At 45.8% G+C, this 15,084-nt stretch overlaps 1 protein-coding gene across 1 annotated transcript in view; it reads left to right on the top strand.

Annotated features, from left to right (window-relative positions):
* The window catches only part of CDK5RAP2 (CDK5 regulatory subunit associated protein 2), a 221,357-nt gene extending 215,944 nt beyond the window's left edge, over positions 1–5,413 (top strand). Inside the window, exon 40 of the transcript XR_009419787.1 lies at positions 5,396–5,413. The gene's annotated coding sequence lies outside the window, so the exon portion shown is untranslated. The remainder of the gene's footprint in view (positions 1–5,395) is intronic.
* Positions 5,414–15,084: the final 9,671 nt, after the last annotated feature.

Raw genomic sequence — 15,084 nt, 5'->3', positions numbered from 1 at the left:
AGAAGGACAATTCTGGGCTCCCATCACCAAGAAGATTGGGGTGAAGAAGGACTAATGGGATGCTGTGAGACGTCCATGACTTGGGCAAGCCTGGTGTGTTTTACCTGGCACCTGTGTGCTGCTGCTGCCTGGCCATTGCCACCACCACGGCCAGTGCTGCTGGTGGCCCAGAGTGTGAGGGTTTTGTGGCCCTGGTGCACATTTATCATATGGTCCCACATGCCTGTGGCTGCAGGAGAAGTTATTCAGCAAAGCCTGGCTGATGCCTGATGTTTCCCTGCACACCAGCTCCTGTGGGTTCTGATGGAAAAACATCTCTCCCTGGGTATCTTTAGCTCTTGAACTTCCTGCTTGCAACAAGCAAAGACCAGCAGGAATGAAGCTCCAGGGCTGCTGGGAATGCAGATTTGCTTTTTTCAGCTCTGGTCACTAAGGGTGAGCGAGTTTTTATTGTTACCACTGTTTAGTTTTGCACTCTGCTGAGGAGGATTGCTCTTAGATGTCTTGGTCATGAGTGGTGGGAAGGGAAACTCAAGTTTTCCCCACTTGGAAATCACTGAAAGAAAGAGTGATGCCACCAGTATTTCCATAAAACACCTTTTTTTTTTTTTTTTTCAGTCCTTTGAGGAACACTCTTTTCCCAAGCTTGACATTTTCAAATAATAACATCTAATCTAATTCCTGATGTATTTAACTGAAATCTAATTTCCATTTTTTGGTCCTGTAAAGAACAGCTGGCTCTGGGGATCCCTGATAAAGTGGGAGGGACCCCCTGCTTCCATATGCAAGGAACTAATCAATCTGCCACCACCAGCTTACACTAATATCTGTGGTGATTGCAGCTCACGTATAATGAAGACAAATCCTGTTCTGCTGAAAGATCAATAATTCAAGAGGGAAAAGGGGGAGCCAGGAATGGGGGACAGAGACTGCATCAGCCCCTGCCAATGAAATGCTTTTTGAAAACAATGATCTTTAAGTATAAAGCGTAGGACAATTACTGAGAATTACTGAATGCCCAATGGGTGTGAAGAAGACCCTGTGAATACAAAATATCCCCTCCCACCCCTTCCAAAATCCAATTCCGGCTAGGAGCTCCTAGGAGAGGTATTTAGAGCCTATTAGGATGGCAAGGAACCAGCTGTTAATCAGCATGCTAATCCTGGGGTGACATCACAGGGACCAGAGCTGCTACCTGCATCTGTCAGAGGCTGAGGGAGCTGAGCTGGCAGCCTGGCTCCGATTTCCTCAGCCTGCTGCACCACAAAGCTCTGGCCTTTTCTGGGGACCAGGAGAAATCCAAGGAGAATGGAACAAGCCTGGGATGTGGATGTAGAGGTTTTGTGGTTCATTTGTAGCAGGCTGCCCAGGCAAGTGGTGCAATCACCATCCCTGAAGTGTTCACAAAACATGGGCATGTGCTGCTTGGATGGTGCCTCAGGTTTTAGCTTTTCTATTTTTCACATTCTGTGCTGCTTTAGTGTGTGGGTCTGAGCTTTATATCAGGGGATGGTGAGCTCTGAACAGAGCAGGGAGACAAAACAATTCCTGCTCCAGCTGGGCACCAAGGACAAATGATCCAAATCTCAGCCCAGGAGCACAAACACCGTGGGCTGGAGAGAGAAAAACAAGCAGGGTGGGACTGCAGGGGCTAAAGCTGGAATGGGACAATGAACTGCAAGGTGCAAATGGAGCAGAGCTGATCCCAGGGAGAGACCCCGTGCCCGGTCGTGCATTTTGGGGCCATTTTGGGTGCAGCCCTGGCTGGGCTCTGGTGCTGCCCAAAGTGGATCTATTGAGGCCTTTAATAAATCCCTGCTTTATTCCTTAGCTCTGTCCAGCCTCTGTTCTAGGTCAGCCCTCACAAGGCATTGTGGGGATGTGGGTTTTTGTTGGACCTGGCAGTGCTGGGGAACAGCTGCACTCAAGGATCTTGGAGGTCTTTTCCAACCCAAACCATCCTCTGGCTTATGCTGAGGGGGAAAAGTGCTGTGTTTTCTCACTCTCAATGCAATAGTTTGAGGACAGGGAGGTGAGCAGGGCTGTGAGACAGCTCAGCTGCTCCTCTGGAGATGCGGGGGGATGTCCTGTGCCCATCAAGTGATGGATCACACAAGACATGAGTCCCTGGGTGCAGGGCCACGTCCCTGCCAGGCAGGGATCCTGCTCCTCTCTAGCCAGGCACTGCGCTTGCCATCAGTCTTAATATTTCACCATGCACATCTTGTATTTTTAAATCTTTATTGGACGTCGGCCTGGGCTGTTGTCACAACATCTTGAGTCAGATCAGAGATTTAATGTGAGAAGGCATGACAAGACACAGATCAGTTTGGAGTTGTTTCTCGTCTTCTTTAGAGTGGGAAAGGGTTAAAAAGCTGCCTCAGACTCTCCTTTTGCTGAGACAAGAAAACTAAAGGTGTATTGATTTCAGCTTGCCCCCCCCCAACTTTTTCTTTTTTTTTTGAGCACCATGATCTTTGTTTTTTGCTTGCCCTGCAAAAGTGATTATTTGACATAAATACAGACAGTTTTCAGTGTTTACAAGTTAGCTGATATAGCAAGTCTCCTTGTCATATGCTCCTGGAATATAGGGGAGGGCTGAAGTTGCCAACCTTGAGCATTCATGAGTGAATTGCTCCTGGAAATCAAAAGCTTTGTTCCAAAATGGCCATGTTTTTCTTAATGAAGAAAGGAAGGATCCAGACATTTGTTGCTGTATTTTTCAGATTCTGGAATGGGTCACAGGGATTCAATTTTAATTTTTTTTCTCTCCAGTGAAAAGGTAAAGACACTTGCATTATCTTCCTATATTTTCTGAGCCTTATCACATGGCTCTGAAAGCTGAAGTTTTGAGATTAAAAACTGCCAAACAGCATGAGACAACAGCAATATGAGCTGATGTCAGTGCATCAACTCAGCGTTATCTTGATTTTCTTTGGGCATCAGAAATAAAGGGATAGGGAAGTTCTGCTGCCTCCTCAGGAATATTTTAGTACGAACTAAATTTTGAGCAGTCAGCTGAAAATACAAAGAAATACAGAATGTCTGCATAGTTTATGCACCCTTATAACTGCAGGTAGAGTGAGATGCTGTGTCTGTGTAAGGGGAAGGTGACAAGGCTGTAGGACAGGCCCAGGAACAGCCAGGTCTGTGCAGGGGAGAGGTTTGAAAGCTGGACACAGCAAACCCTGCTCTGCCTCTCTCCCTGCCTGGACAGGAGCCCAGAGGTGCCTCATCCCTGGGGACGCACAGAAACAAAGGCTGGCAAGGCTGGCACAGCTTTGCTGGGTGTGTTTAGGCTGGATTCACAAGGACTCTGCTGGAGGCACCAGGAGCCTGAGCTGGGCTCTGTGGGCACCCTGATCCCAGGGCTGGGACTGCTCCAGGAGGGAGCTCTCGCTTTGCTCTCTCTCAAGGAGGAAATGTCATTTCTTTGGGTGGAAGAAATGGAAAAGAGAGTGTGGAATGTGCTCACATCTCCCCAAACTCCCTTCAGACCATTCCTGGTGTGTTTTCCAGCTGTGAGTAGGCTGAGATCAATTTTATTAAAGGTTAAGCCAGGCTAACAAGTTTCATATCTTGATCTCAATCCCATCTGTTCTTCGGCAGTGGCTGTCCTGGGGGGAACATCCTCTGATGGTGCCTCTTGGATCAGCATTCCGGGTCTGACAGAGTCACTGCTCTCCTGCCCAGCTCTGGCCCTCAGCCAGGGCAGCACCTTCCTTGGGAAACCTGCAGCACGAGGAATTTAAACCAGATTTGTCAGAGCACATCCCACAGCAGAGGGGCTTGGTGGAGGAGGCACTGTCCAAGTGGGAATTGCCCTTCTGCCCCTCCTCCTGGCTGAGGGCAGCCTGAGCATACTGGGGAGCATCTCTGGGAAATCCTCCTCCCCAGTCCCTGCCGGAATGGTCTGTGGCTGAAAAGAGCATCACATTCCCAGGGTGGACAGCCCAGGAGCTCCAGGCAGTGCTGAATTTCCCTCTGAAATAACCCTCAATTATGACAGTGTTCACAGGGGTCTCAGGTTGAGGGAAGAGATGAGGATCTGACTCCATGTTCCAGAAGGCTTGATTTGTTATTTTATTACATATATTACATTAAAACTGTACTAAAAGAATAGAAGAAAAGGTTTCATCTCATAAGGCTAGCTAAGCTAAGAATAGAAAGCAAAAGAATCCTAACAAAGGCTCTGTCTCAGACTCTCTGTCTGGGCCAACTGGGCTATGATTGGCCATTAATTACAAACATCCAACATGGGTCAATCCCAGATGCACCTGTTGCATTCCACAGCAGCAGATAATCAATGTTTACATTTTGTCCCTGAGGCCTCTCAGCTTCTCAGGAGGAAAAATCCTAAGGAAAGGATTTTCATGAAGAGATGTGTGCGACACTCAATGAATCAGGTGGGAAATACTCCACAAGCTTAAAACACCAAACAACCTGCAGGATTCTCTTAAATGGAAACCCATGAAAGTGCTTGCCACCAATTTATTTTGAGGGACCCTGGGAAAGAGAGAACAGCAATTTCATAACTTTGCAAAGCCACGGCTTTGTAGTGGAGGGAAACATTATAACATTCATGAGCAAGGTCTTTCTCATTTTCTTTTTCTCCACTCTACAATTGCAATCCTTTCCATCAGCTGGAGGAAGAACAAGAGGCCAGCATCCCATCTGTTAAGCTGAGCTTTGCAAAATGGGAGCGAGCTGGAAACCCAGTGGACTTGCTGGGATGCAGAGGCACAGCAAAGGCACATATGCTGCAGTTCCAACTATGTCATTTTACTGCTATATGTAAAACACCATCTGTGGTGCAGAGACCTCTGACAGGAGGGAGGTGCACAATCAACCCAGAAAATTGTCAACTGAAGTGCTGTAAAGTTCCCTCTAAGTGCCTTCATCACTCATTTCTCAAGGAAAGCACCTAATATTGTGGAATGATGCACTGGAGAATTAATGTGGATGTAGGAAGCCAAAACCAGCCCTGGGGTGAATGGCTGCAGCTTTCCTGCCTTTAGGAGTCAGGGTCAGTCCAAAATCCAAGAATTTTATTGAGGAAAAGGGATGGAATGCCACTGAATTTAGAGGTGTCTCATTGTGGCACCGCCCAAAGATGCCGTGAGGGGGCTGCTGTGTGTTTTCCATATGATTAAATTTGGGCTGCAATATTTTGCTTAAAGACAAATTTTATGGAAAGCAGGAAGCCAGGGGTGATGGAATTGTGTCCTGCCCTAGCAAGGCTGTAATTCACAATGTTATTTGGAGTTAGTCCCTTCAGCTTCACCTTCACATCTCCTCCAGGCAGCGGCAGCTCCAAGGCAGGAGCTGTCTCCCACACACACAGGGACCAGCAGTGACATTCACGTCCTATTCCTGTGAAAATTTGCCTTGCAAGGAGAGGGAAAGAGTGTGCTGTGCTTTACTGAGGAGTGTGATGCCACTCATTGCCACCAATGGCCTGGCGCAGTGTCAGTGAGGCAGGAGGTGCTGAGGTACAAAATGGGTGCCCAGGCTCGCTGCAGCTCAGCCCCACAGGGGCTACAAAGGTGAAACCAGTGCTGCTTTTTGCTTCAAAAGAGGGGAACAAACTGCCCTTAGCCCTCCCTCTGTCCCTCCATCCAGCCCTGCCCTCTGGTCCTTTGGATCCAGATTAACTCTGAGCCACCAGTGCTCCTCAAGCTTGGAAAGCCAGGGGACATCCTAAAAGGGAAGGAATTCTCAGGAGATGTGTGGACCAGACTTTGCTGTGCTCCTGGAGCAGCTGAACCAGCAGACATGCCTGAAAATGTACTAAACTCCAATAAACCATTTAAAAGAATAATTTCTCCCTGTGTCATTTTTACAAGAGGATCTCAAGCACAGCCACTCCTTCAAGAGCCCTGAAGTCTTTAATGATTAGAGGCTGAGTCCAAGCCCAAGTTACACTGGTTTTTTTAATCCTTCCAGCAGTAAATCATGCACCACAGCACACATTCCAACACCTCTGGGATGGGGTAAGGGGTGAAACCCTCCAGGTTTTGTTAGAGCAGTGCTGGATGCGGTGTCCCTCAGCTCTCCCTTTTCCCAAGGCTGGCAGGCAGGAGCTGTGCCAGGGCCAGCAGGGAGGCTGATGCCAAGGAAGGGGCTCAGCAGGGGAATTCATGGCTCTGTCACTTTGCTCTTCTTGGTGCTCAAGGGAGCAGCAGGAACTTTGGAGTTTTGGCAGCAGCTCAGTCCTCAGGGCAGGGATAACTCTTGGGTGGTGAAGCAGCCACAACCAGGGGGAAAATAAAAACCTCTGGAGTTTGCAGGCAGTTTGCAGCTGTGCTGGGAGTGCAAGGGCAGAGCAGGGAGGAAAACAGGAGGAGGAGGCTCTTCTCCTTCCCAGTGTTTGTTGAGTTTCATCACTGCAATGGGTGGAAGTAAGGCAGTGACAGGGATAGCAGCAGAGGGAATATGAATGGTGAGTTTTGGAGGTGTTGAAATGTTGCAGACATCTTTTCATGAAAATCCTTTCCTTGGGATTTTTTTCCTCCTGAGAAGCTGGGAGGCCTCAGGAACAAAATGTAAACATTGATTATCTGCTGCTGTGGAATGCAACAGGTGCATCTGTGATTGGCCCATGTTGGATGTTTGTAATTAATGGCCAATCACAGTCAGCTGGCTCAGACAGAGAGCCAAGCCACAAACCTTTGTTACCATTCTTTGCATTCTATTCTTAGCTAGCCTTCTGATGAAATCCTTTCTTCTATTCTTTTAGTATAGTTTTAATGTAATATATATAATAAAATAATAAATCAAGCCTTCTGAAACATGGAATCAAATCCTTGTCTCTTCCCTCATCCAAGAACCCTGTGACCACTGTCACATTGGAATGTGTGCTGTGGTGTATGATTTACTGCTGGAAGGATCTAAAAAACCAGTTTAACTTGGGCTTGGACTCAGCCTCTAATCATGAAAGAGTTCAGGGCTCTTGAAGGAGTGGCTATGCTTTAGATCCTCTTGTAAAAAAGACAAAATTAGATGGAGGTGGGAGTGCCATGGATGCAGGGCTGGGGACATGGGACAGAGGTGAGGAGCAGGACAGACAGGGGTCCTCATGTGGCAGGGTCTGCTCACACAGAGCCACACTGGATGCTCAGTGCCTGTTTTGGTTCAAGCTGCTCCTCCTGCCCCAGTTCTGCACCCACTGCTGTGCCCAGGGCTGAAGCCTGCACTCACATTGAGCTCAAGTTGAGTAAATTCACTGGGGTAAATGGAGGTGCTGCAGATTAAAGGTAAGATTTTTGGTAAAGTACATAACTCCTTTGCCTCCCTTCCTCTCTGGAACACACAAATTTTGACCTTTGCAGGGCAAGCTGCTGCCACTTCATCATTATTAAAATATACAAACTAATGACCCTGAGCTGCAGCCACCGCCCATTTTCTCCACTGTGGATTTTCCATCTTCTCTCTCCTCGTTTGTATCTCAGTCTCCACAGGACAGAGCCTGCACTCCTCGTCTTCTCCCAGTAGCACAGGGGAGCCATCAGAGCCAAGCCTGTAATCAAATTGCAATAATCTGCCCTGACTGTAATTAGGCTGCCTTTGCTCCCGTGGAAGGCACAGGGCTGGGAGCCCGGGGTGAGCTGGGTGTGCCAAGCCCAGAGCACAAACCCTGGTGTGTGCCAATTCACACTCTCATTTATTATGGGGAATTAAGATAGCAGCTCGAGATGCTGCTCCTGAGCAGAGCACACAAAGTGTTCACAGTTCCTCCCACGAAAAGTTGACAATGTGTGGAGGATGTAAAGGAAAGGATTGTTGCTTCGTTTGAGGTGAGAGGAATTGTGGTTCTGAGCACTGTGCAGAAAGCTGGAGGCTGAATCAGGGGATAAACTCTGTCTTTTAAGCTCCACCACAGTGATTTTTCTACCACACTCTCTTACCCAAGTGATATGAGGACAGTTATGAGACAAAATATGCCATTCTTATTCTATTCCATTGCATTTTTTCTCTGCCTGCCACTAGTCATGGGGGAAGAAAGGCCATTTTGCACACTGAATATACCCAAAAGGTAACTTAGGCTGAAATCAAAATGTTTTGGTCTTTCTGCACTGGAATACAGAATAACCTGAACTTTCCTTGTTTCTCTCCTTTAGTGGAGCCAAGTGCTGCCATTTGAATTGAAAATGTGGCCAGGCTAAAACATGGAAACCCTCCTGCCATCTGCTCCACCTTGGTTCAGTGTAAACCCCAGCAGCGTTAACCCAGACCATAAAACACAAAACCATCAGCACATTCACCTCCTGATGGGCAATCTGGCACAGGGGCTGAACCCATTCCTCCACCACCAGCTTATTTGATGGCATCAAATTGGGGTTTTTTATTCCTCTGTTTTGCAAACCATTCGAAACTTCCATCCTCATTCTCATAAGCTTCAAGCCAAAGTTGAAATTCAGCATGAACTGCTGCAGGAGATGCTGGTGCATGGTCCTGTACCCAGTGCCGGGGGAATAAACCCTGGGCAGCCCAATTTCTCCTCAGTGTCAGCTGGGGGTCAGCTCAGTTTTGCCCAGTTTTTATTTTGATCCCTTGCATCAAGCACTTTCAGCAGTTTTGGGGCAGTGTTTTAGTGCCTGTCCCAGTAATATTCAACACTTTATGATCATTTTTGTTTGAGGGAAGGGAAGTACAACTTGTGCATGGAGTCTGAGAGGGAGGCAGATGCCAATCCTGGCTTGTGCTTGCCCTGTGCTGGTTGCCACCCCATTGCCCACCCCTGTAAGTGAATGCCATGCACGTCCATGTAGCAGATTAAAGGTGCCTTTAATGCTCCTACACCTTGTGCTTCAAAAAGTCATGAAAGATAGATAGGTAGAGTCCCTTGGCACCCTTTCTAATTCATGTGTTTGTGACTTTAATCCTTGGCTTGATGGTATTTTAATTGACAGGATGTAAATTCCTTTCTGCAGTAATCCTTCTGGCACGGGGAGATGTGGACAGATGCTCTCAGTTCACAAGACAGCGAGGGGGAGCAGGCAGGAGGGGCTGCTGCTGCTGTAGTATTTACTCAAAAATTCCCTGGTTATTTACTTTTGTGCACTGCAGCTCATGCCATCCCACTGAAGTTCACCAGGATCATTCTCTGCCTCCCTTTCCAGAATTGCTGGGATACAGCACTGTCACAGACATCTTTTCATGAAAAATCCTTTCCTTAGGATTTTTCCTCTTGAAAAGCTGGGAGACCTCAGGAACAAAATGTAAACAATGATTATCTGCTGCTGTGGAGTGCAACAGGTGCATCTGTGATTGGCCCATGTTGGATCTTTGTAATTAATGGCCAATCACAGTCAGCTGGCTCGGCTCTCTGTCCAAGCCACAAACCTTTGTTATCCATTCCTTTCTATTCTTAGCCAGCCTTCTGAGGTGAAACCTTTTCTTCTATTCTTTTAGTATAGTTTTAATGATATATATGTCATAAAATAATATATCAAGCCTTCTGAAATACGGAGTCAGATGCTTGTCTCTTCCCTCTCCTTAAGACCCCTGTGAACATCGTCACACAGCACCAACTTTTTTTTTTTCCTGGGACTTCTGAGCTCCTCCCAGGGAGATTCTCAAGTAAACACAGGAAAAAATGCTCAATATCTGTGAGAAAAGCAGGAAGCCGTACCTGGCTTTTCACTAGAGAATGAACTCTCTTTTACAGCAGCTTTTAGCTGAGGAAAGTGATTCCCTGCTTTTCTTTCCCCATCAGGATGAGAATGCCTGTCCCTGCTGCCTTAGCCCGTGGGAGGATGCTCGGTTAAGGAAGGGACAGCAGCTCCCAGCCCTGCAGCTGTGGAAAGGAGGCAGGAACAGTGTCTGTCTGTCTGTCTGTCTGTCTGTCCCTCCATCCAGCCCTGTCCTCTGGTCCTTTGGATCCCGATTAACTCAGTGAGCCACCAGTGCTCCTAAAGCTTGGGAAACCAGGGGAGATCTCACAAGGAAAGGAGTTCTCAGATGTGTGGACCAGACCTTGCTGTGCTCCTGCAGCAGCTGAACCAGCAGACATGCCCAAAAATGTACTAAGCTTTAATAAACCATTTAAAAGCAAAATTAGGCAGGCTTTTCAAGGCTGCGGGAAGAGTGGTGTTCGGATAATTTTTAGATTTACTGTAATTTCAAGTAGTTTGGTCTACCCAGCTTATGTAAGCACATTTCCTTCTGAAACCAGTTTTACCTTTTTGGGCTTGCCCCTAATAACTAAAACCCCAACCATTTTAGTTATTTGTCATAGCTAAAGCTCCCCCACTGAGTATAATCAGAGTTTTGCTACAGACAGAAATGAATAGCATCTGGGAAAGAATTTCATCTAATGATAGAGGAGTTAATGGGGGTTTATTTAAATACCTTAGTATTTACCAGTTTGGGGCTTTGAATAATATTTCCAAGACTTTTAGACAGATAAATTCTGACATTTCAAACCTTCCTTGTTCTGCCCAGTCTCTTTTTTACTTTTTTTGGGGTTTTTCTGAGTTTTTAAAAAGTATCTCTGTTACACACTGCCCTCATTCCCCACACTGGAAAAAGCAGAAAAACCAAGGAAAACTCTTTCAGTAAAACAATTGGTTTCTTCCCAGCACTGCTGGGTCAGCTGCATGATTAGATTTCTCTTAATTGCCTTGAAGTATTTTTTTTTTCCCTAGATAATTGCGTTGTCTGTGGCTCTGCCCCACACTGCAGGGGCTCAGGGCTCAGCAGTGAGGCTGCTCAGGGAGAGCCCCTGCTCTGCCCTCCCACAGATCTGCCTCAGTGATAGAGAAGGACAACTACAGCTTGCATGTCCTTCTCTTTATTTCTGCTTGATTTACTTGCCCTAGATTCCAAACTTTGACTACTTCACAAGTTGCTGCTGAAAAACAAGTTCCATATGTATTATTCTTCATCTGCATTAGACACAGAATAAAAAAGAAACGTTTCCATCTGAAGCTGTGTCATCTGAATTAACTTGCAGAGTGCCTGACTGGAAATGTGAGGTTTGTGCAGGTCCTTTCTCTTTTTCCCCCTCTGAAACATCTTTTTAAGGCTCTGACATGCTGCTGGGTACCACTGAGGACAGGACACCTGTGCCATCACATCTCTCTTCAGGGATCCCTGGGAGCCAATGAACTGAAAATCCTCTGCCAGTGTGTGCTGAAAGAAAGAGCTGAACTTCCAAGCATGAAACTGAGGAGTGAAAGTCAAACGAGCTCCAGAGAGGATTTATTTTCTTCCAACACAATAACTCAAGAATCAGAGGGTTTGTCCACTATTTCTTTAGCTGCTGGTCTTCATCTCTAAATATTTCTTTGTTGTGTGCATCCTGGTGTCTTGTCTGCTCCTGGGCTGAGCCTGGAGCCCCAGGGATGTCCTCCCTGACCTGCTCAGGGCAGTGCTCACCTGTGCTGTTTGCCTTTTTAGCCCTCCAGAACCTCTCAGGTGGAGCTGAGCTGCCTGTGCTCCCTGCAATAGCAATGGCAGAGAGTGGAACAGCCTCAGAGGGGCTGCAGGGGGTGGATGGAGCCTCTGGTGGCTCTACCTGGCTCCAGATGGAGCTGCCTGTCCTCACCTTCTGCTTGTGCAAGGAAATGGGGACCTTCATCCAGCACAGGGCTCTGTCTCATGAATATCCCCTCTGCCCTGCTTATCTGGTACAGTGAGAGAGATTGTCACTCTCAACACAAACACAGGCATTTCTGGCAGAAAGGCATAATTTCTCTTTAGATACACTCAGCAAGTCTCAGGGAAGCAGATATTTGCTACTCTTCTGAGGTCAAAACTGTCCATAATCACATCAATGGACCACCAGACTCACGGTGCAAAATCTGCTTTACTGTAACTCAGTTCTCATCTGAGTCTGGTCTAGGGAATTTCCTTAAAGAGCCATTTGAGTGATCCCCTGCTTTTTTGCCAGTCTTCAGACAGCAGGAATGTGAGCAGACACATGAAATTAGTGGCACTGGCTGGGGACAGATCAGGTGCAGTGTGAGTTAAAGAGGAGGAAATTTCATCTCCTGGAAAGTGAAGCTGAAGTTGCCTCAGGTTGTGTACTTCCAGCCTTCCAGCAGCCCTGTGTAGGAACATTCCTGCTGCTCTGGATCAGCCTCTGGCTTTTCAGCTGGGTATCCTTGTGCTGCCTTTCCTACACACCTTGTCACCTACAAACCTGTTCTGGTCCCAAACCAGCCCCAGCCAAAGGCCTGACCAAGGAATTGAAGAGCTGTCTGATTTCAGGAATGGGGATGGACCCCCAAGGTGAGGCTGGCTTTGAAAGGTTGGAAATGCAGGGCAGGAAAGGATTTTCTTCTCAGAAAGAAGCCTTTGAAACAAGCATTTCCTCCATGAGACTTTCCTGCTGATCTTATGAGGGTCCAAGTGTGGGATCATGGGGTCATTTATGTTGGAAAAGCCCTCTAAGATCATTGAATTAACCATGAACCCAGCACAGCCAAGCACCCTAACCCTGTACCCAAATGCCATATCCACATGTTTTCTGAACACTTCAAGAACAGAGACTCCACCACTGCCCTGAGCAGCCTGTGCCAGGGCTTGACAACCCTTTTGATGCAGAAATTTCCCCTAATATCCAATCTAACCAGCTCTGGTGCACCTTGAGGCTGTTTGCTCTTGTCCTGTCACTGACACCTGGGAGAATGAGCATTTCTTGGCCTGGCCAAAGGCACTCAGTGCCCACCTGACTTGTTGGGCTGGGGATTCCATCAGCTCATCAGTGCATGGAGTGCTGATTAGAGCAATTCCAAAAAGCTTTTGGCTTCTAGCTTGACTTTCCCAGTCAGAAAAAACACAATATATTTCCCATTCCAGTCAACCAGAAATGCTTGATTTAAGCCTAGAAGACTTTCTGTTTCACTCACAGTTATTCAAGGATGCTTTATGCGGGTTTATTACACAATATTCGTAAATTTTTCCTCTTGGGGCTACACTTTTTGACCCATTTGCATTTCTGAAAGCATCTACCATCCTCTACTCACACCCAGCAAAGCCCAAGGCAGAAGAAGCTGTGAGCAGAAGTCTGATGGACAAGTTTTGAGAGCAGCAGTTGAATCTCTCCCTTGGCTTGGTACAATTCTCATTTCTCCAGTTTGCTGTTCCTGGTATTGAGAGCAAAGAGAAACTTCAGAGGGAAATGTGAGAGAAGCTGCCCTGTGTCCCATTTGCTCTGAGAAGCTCCTGCTACACACTCTGAAAGGAAACTGTGAAATATGAAGAATGATTTAACATCTTAATATTTATTGGACCAAGTACTGCTGAATATAACCCCTCACTGATCATGGACTTTGCAGCATGGGTTTATTTGTATCATTTTGGGAGACTTCAATGGCTTTTGCATTTTCATTTCATAATGATGAATTACCTGAAATCATTCCTCTCACAACAGATTCCCCCAGCTTTGACTCCTGCTAGGATGTTTCATTTTGTGTCGAAAATTGCAATAGGAAATTTCCCTGAGCCATTGATATGTCAGACTGGAGTTTATTATCACTCACAGTCCCAGCACACCGGGGCTGTGTGAAAGGTTTTGTAAATAATATGACATGGGCAGGAACTCATTTGATGCTGTGATAGGTGGTGAATATTCCCAGGCAGGCAGGCAGAGGGAAAGGCAGGAGCAGGAAGTGTGATCTTCCCTAGGAAGAGGCGTTCTCGCTCTGTACTCTTTCTTGGTAAATTAATTAGAATTTTTAGTGGGGAAAGCAGGATCTCAGTGGCTGATAATGGCACAATGTGTTGTCTATGTGCTGCTAAAACTGTTTGCTGTTCTTAGACATCTATAATAAACCAGGACACAACTTCTTGTGGTTTCTTAAATTCTGTTTCTGACCTCAGCTTTTATATTATACATTATGTTTAAGGTGCAGCACATTAGCTTTTCAATAGTGAAATATTTTAAAACCAAGACAAATTCCGGAGATATGATCTTTACCTGTGGCCTTCCACCAAACCAAAAGCAAAAAATAATCCACTACTGTACTTAAAATATATCTATTTTCAAAATCTAATAATCAAATTCTAATAATTTAGAAAAGCTTCTTCGATTTGGTAGTAATAAATGGTCCACAAAAGTTGGGTTATTTATAACATGTATGATTTATAACATTATGTATTATGTATAATGTGTTATTTATAACATTATGTGTTATATATTAGATTTATAATATAACACAATATATATCCTATATTCTATATTCTATATTCTATATTCTATATTCTATATTATATTTATGCATTATTTATGACATTATATTTTTGTGTTGTTATTAATATTGCTGATATGTTAACATGAATATATTAAGAACTTCTATTAAATATCAGGTTGTGTATAGGGAGGATGCTCAGGATCAGTTCAAAGATGTTTCAATGTTAAATCCATCCTTAAATGTGGTGATTGCTCCAAACCCCCTCTTTTAATAACCTGTGTAACCCTGGGTTTATTGAATGGAAAATGAGGGCTGTATTTGGTGGTGCCTGCCTTAGAGCTACCAAATCTGTGTGTACATTGAAAAGAAACTCTGTATTGTCCTAAACCTCCTACTCAGCTCTTATTAAAACCAGGCTGTATCCATTTACCTTTTAACTTTCAGGTGTGTGCAGCAGAAGGAAATTAATTTAAAAATATCCCTGCTTTGCCCAAGTGTCATTACCTTGCTGTCTAATCATAGTCCTTCATTTACATACGAGGAAATTGACACGTGAAGAGGGAAATTTTCTCATTATCAGATGCTCTCTGAGTTAGGCTGGAGCTATTGATTTGCCATAGGTTTAACCTTGATGTGCCTCGTGTCAGGTTTGTCCCCTGAGGGAGGGAAGGGCTGAGGGTCTCTCCAACCCCACAGCATCTGTGAGAAGGATGATTCCAGCCTGGGCTCCTCTCTAACCTGTTTATTTCAGGTTTTGTGTGCCCCCATTTGTGGTAGGAATCACTCAGGCAATTCCTCCTGGGCACTTAGCTGTTCCAATTATTTTTAAAGGAATTTTGTGTGCAGCTCAGTTCCCTATCCCTTCCTCTGCTCAGGGGTCTCCTGACACTTCTTAGTGGTTTCAGCATTAGTCTATATGCAGGCAGAGAGCAGATTTAGTGCT

Source organism: Ammospiza nelsoni, chromosome 20, assembly GCF_027579445.1.
Source record: "Ammospiza nelsoni isolate bAmmNel1 chromosome 20, bAmmNel1.pri, whole genome shotgun sequence".
NCBI lineage: Eukaryota > Metazoa > Chordata > Aves > Passeriformes > Passerellidae > Ammospiza > Ammospiza nelsoni.
This window is presented reverse-complemented; position numbering and strand designations above follow the sequence as displayed.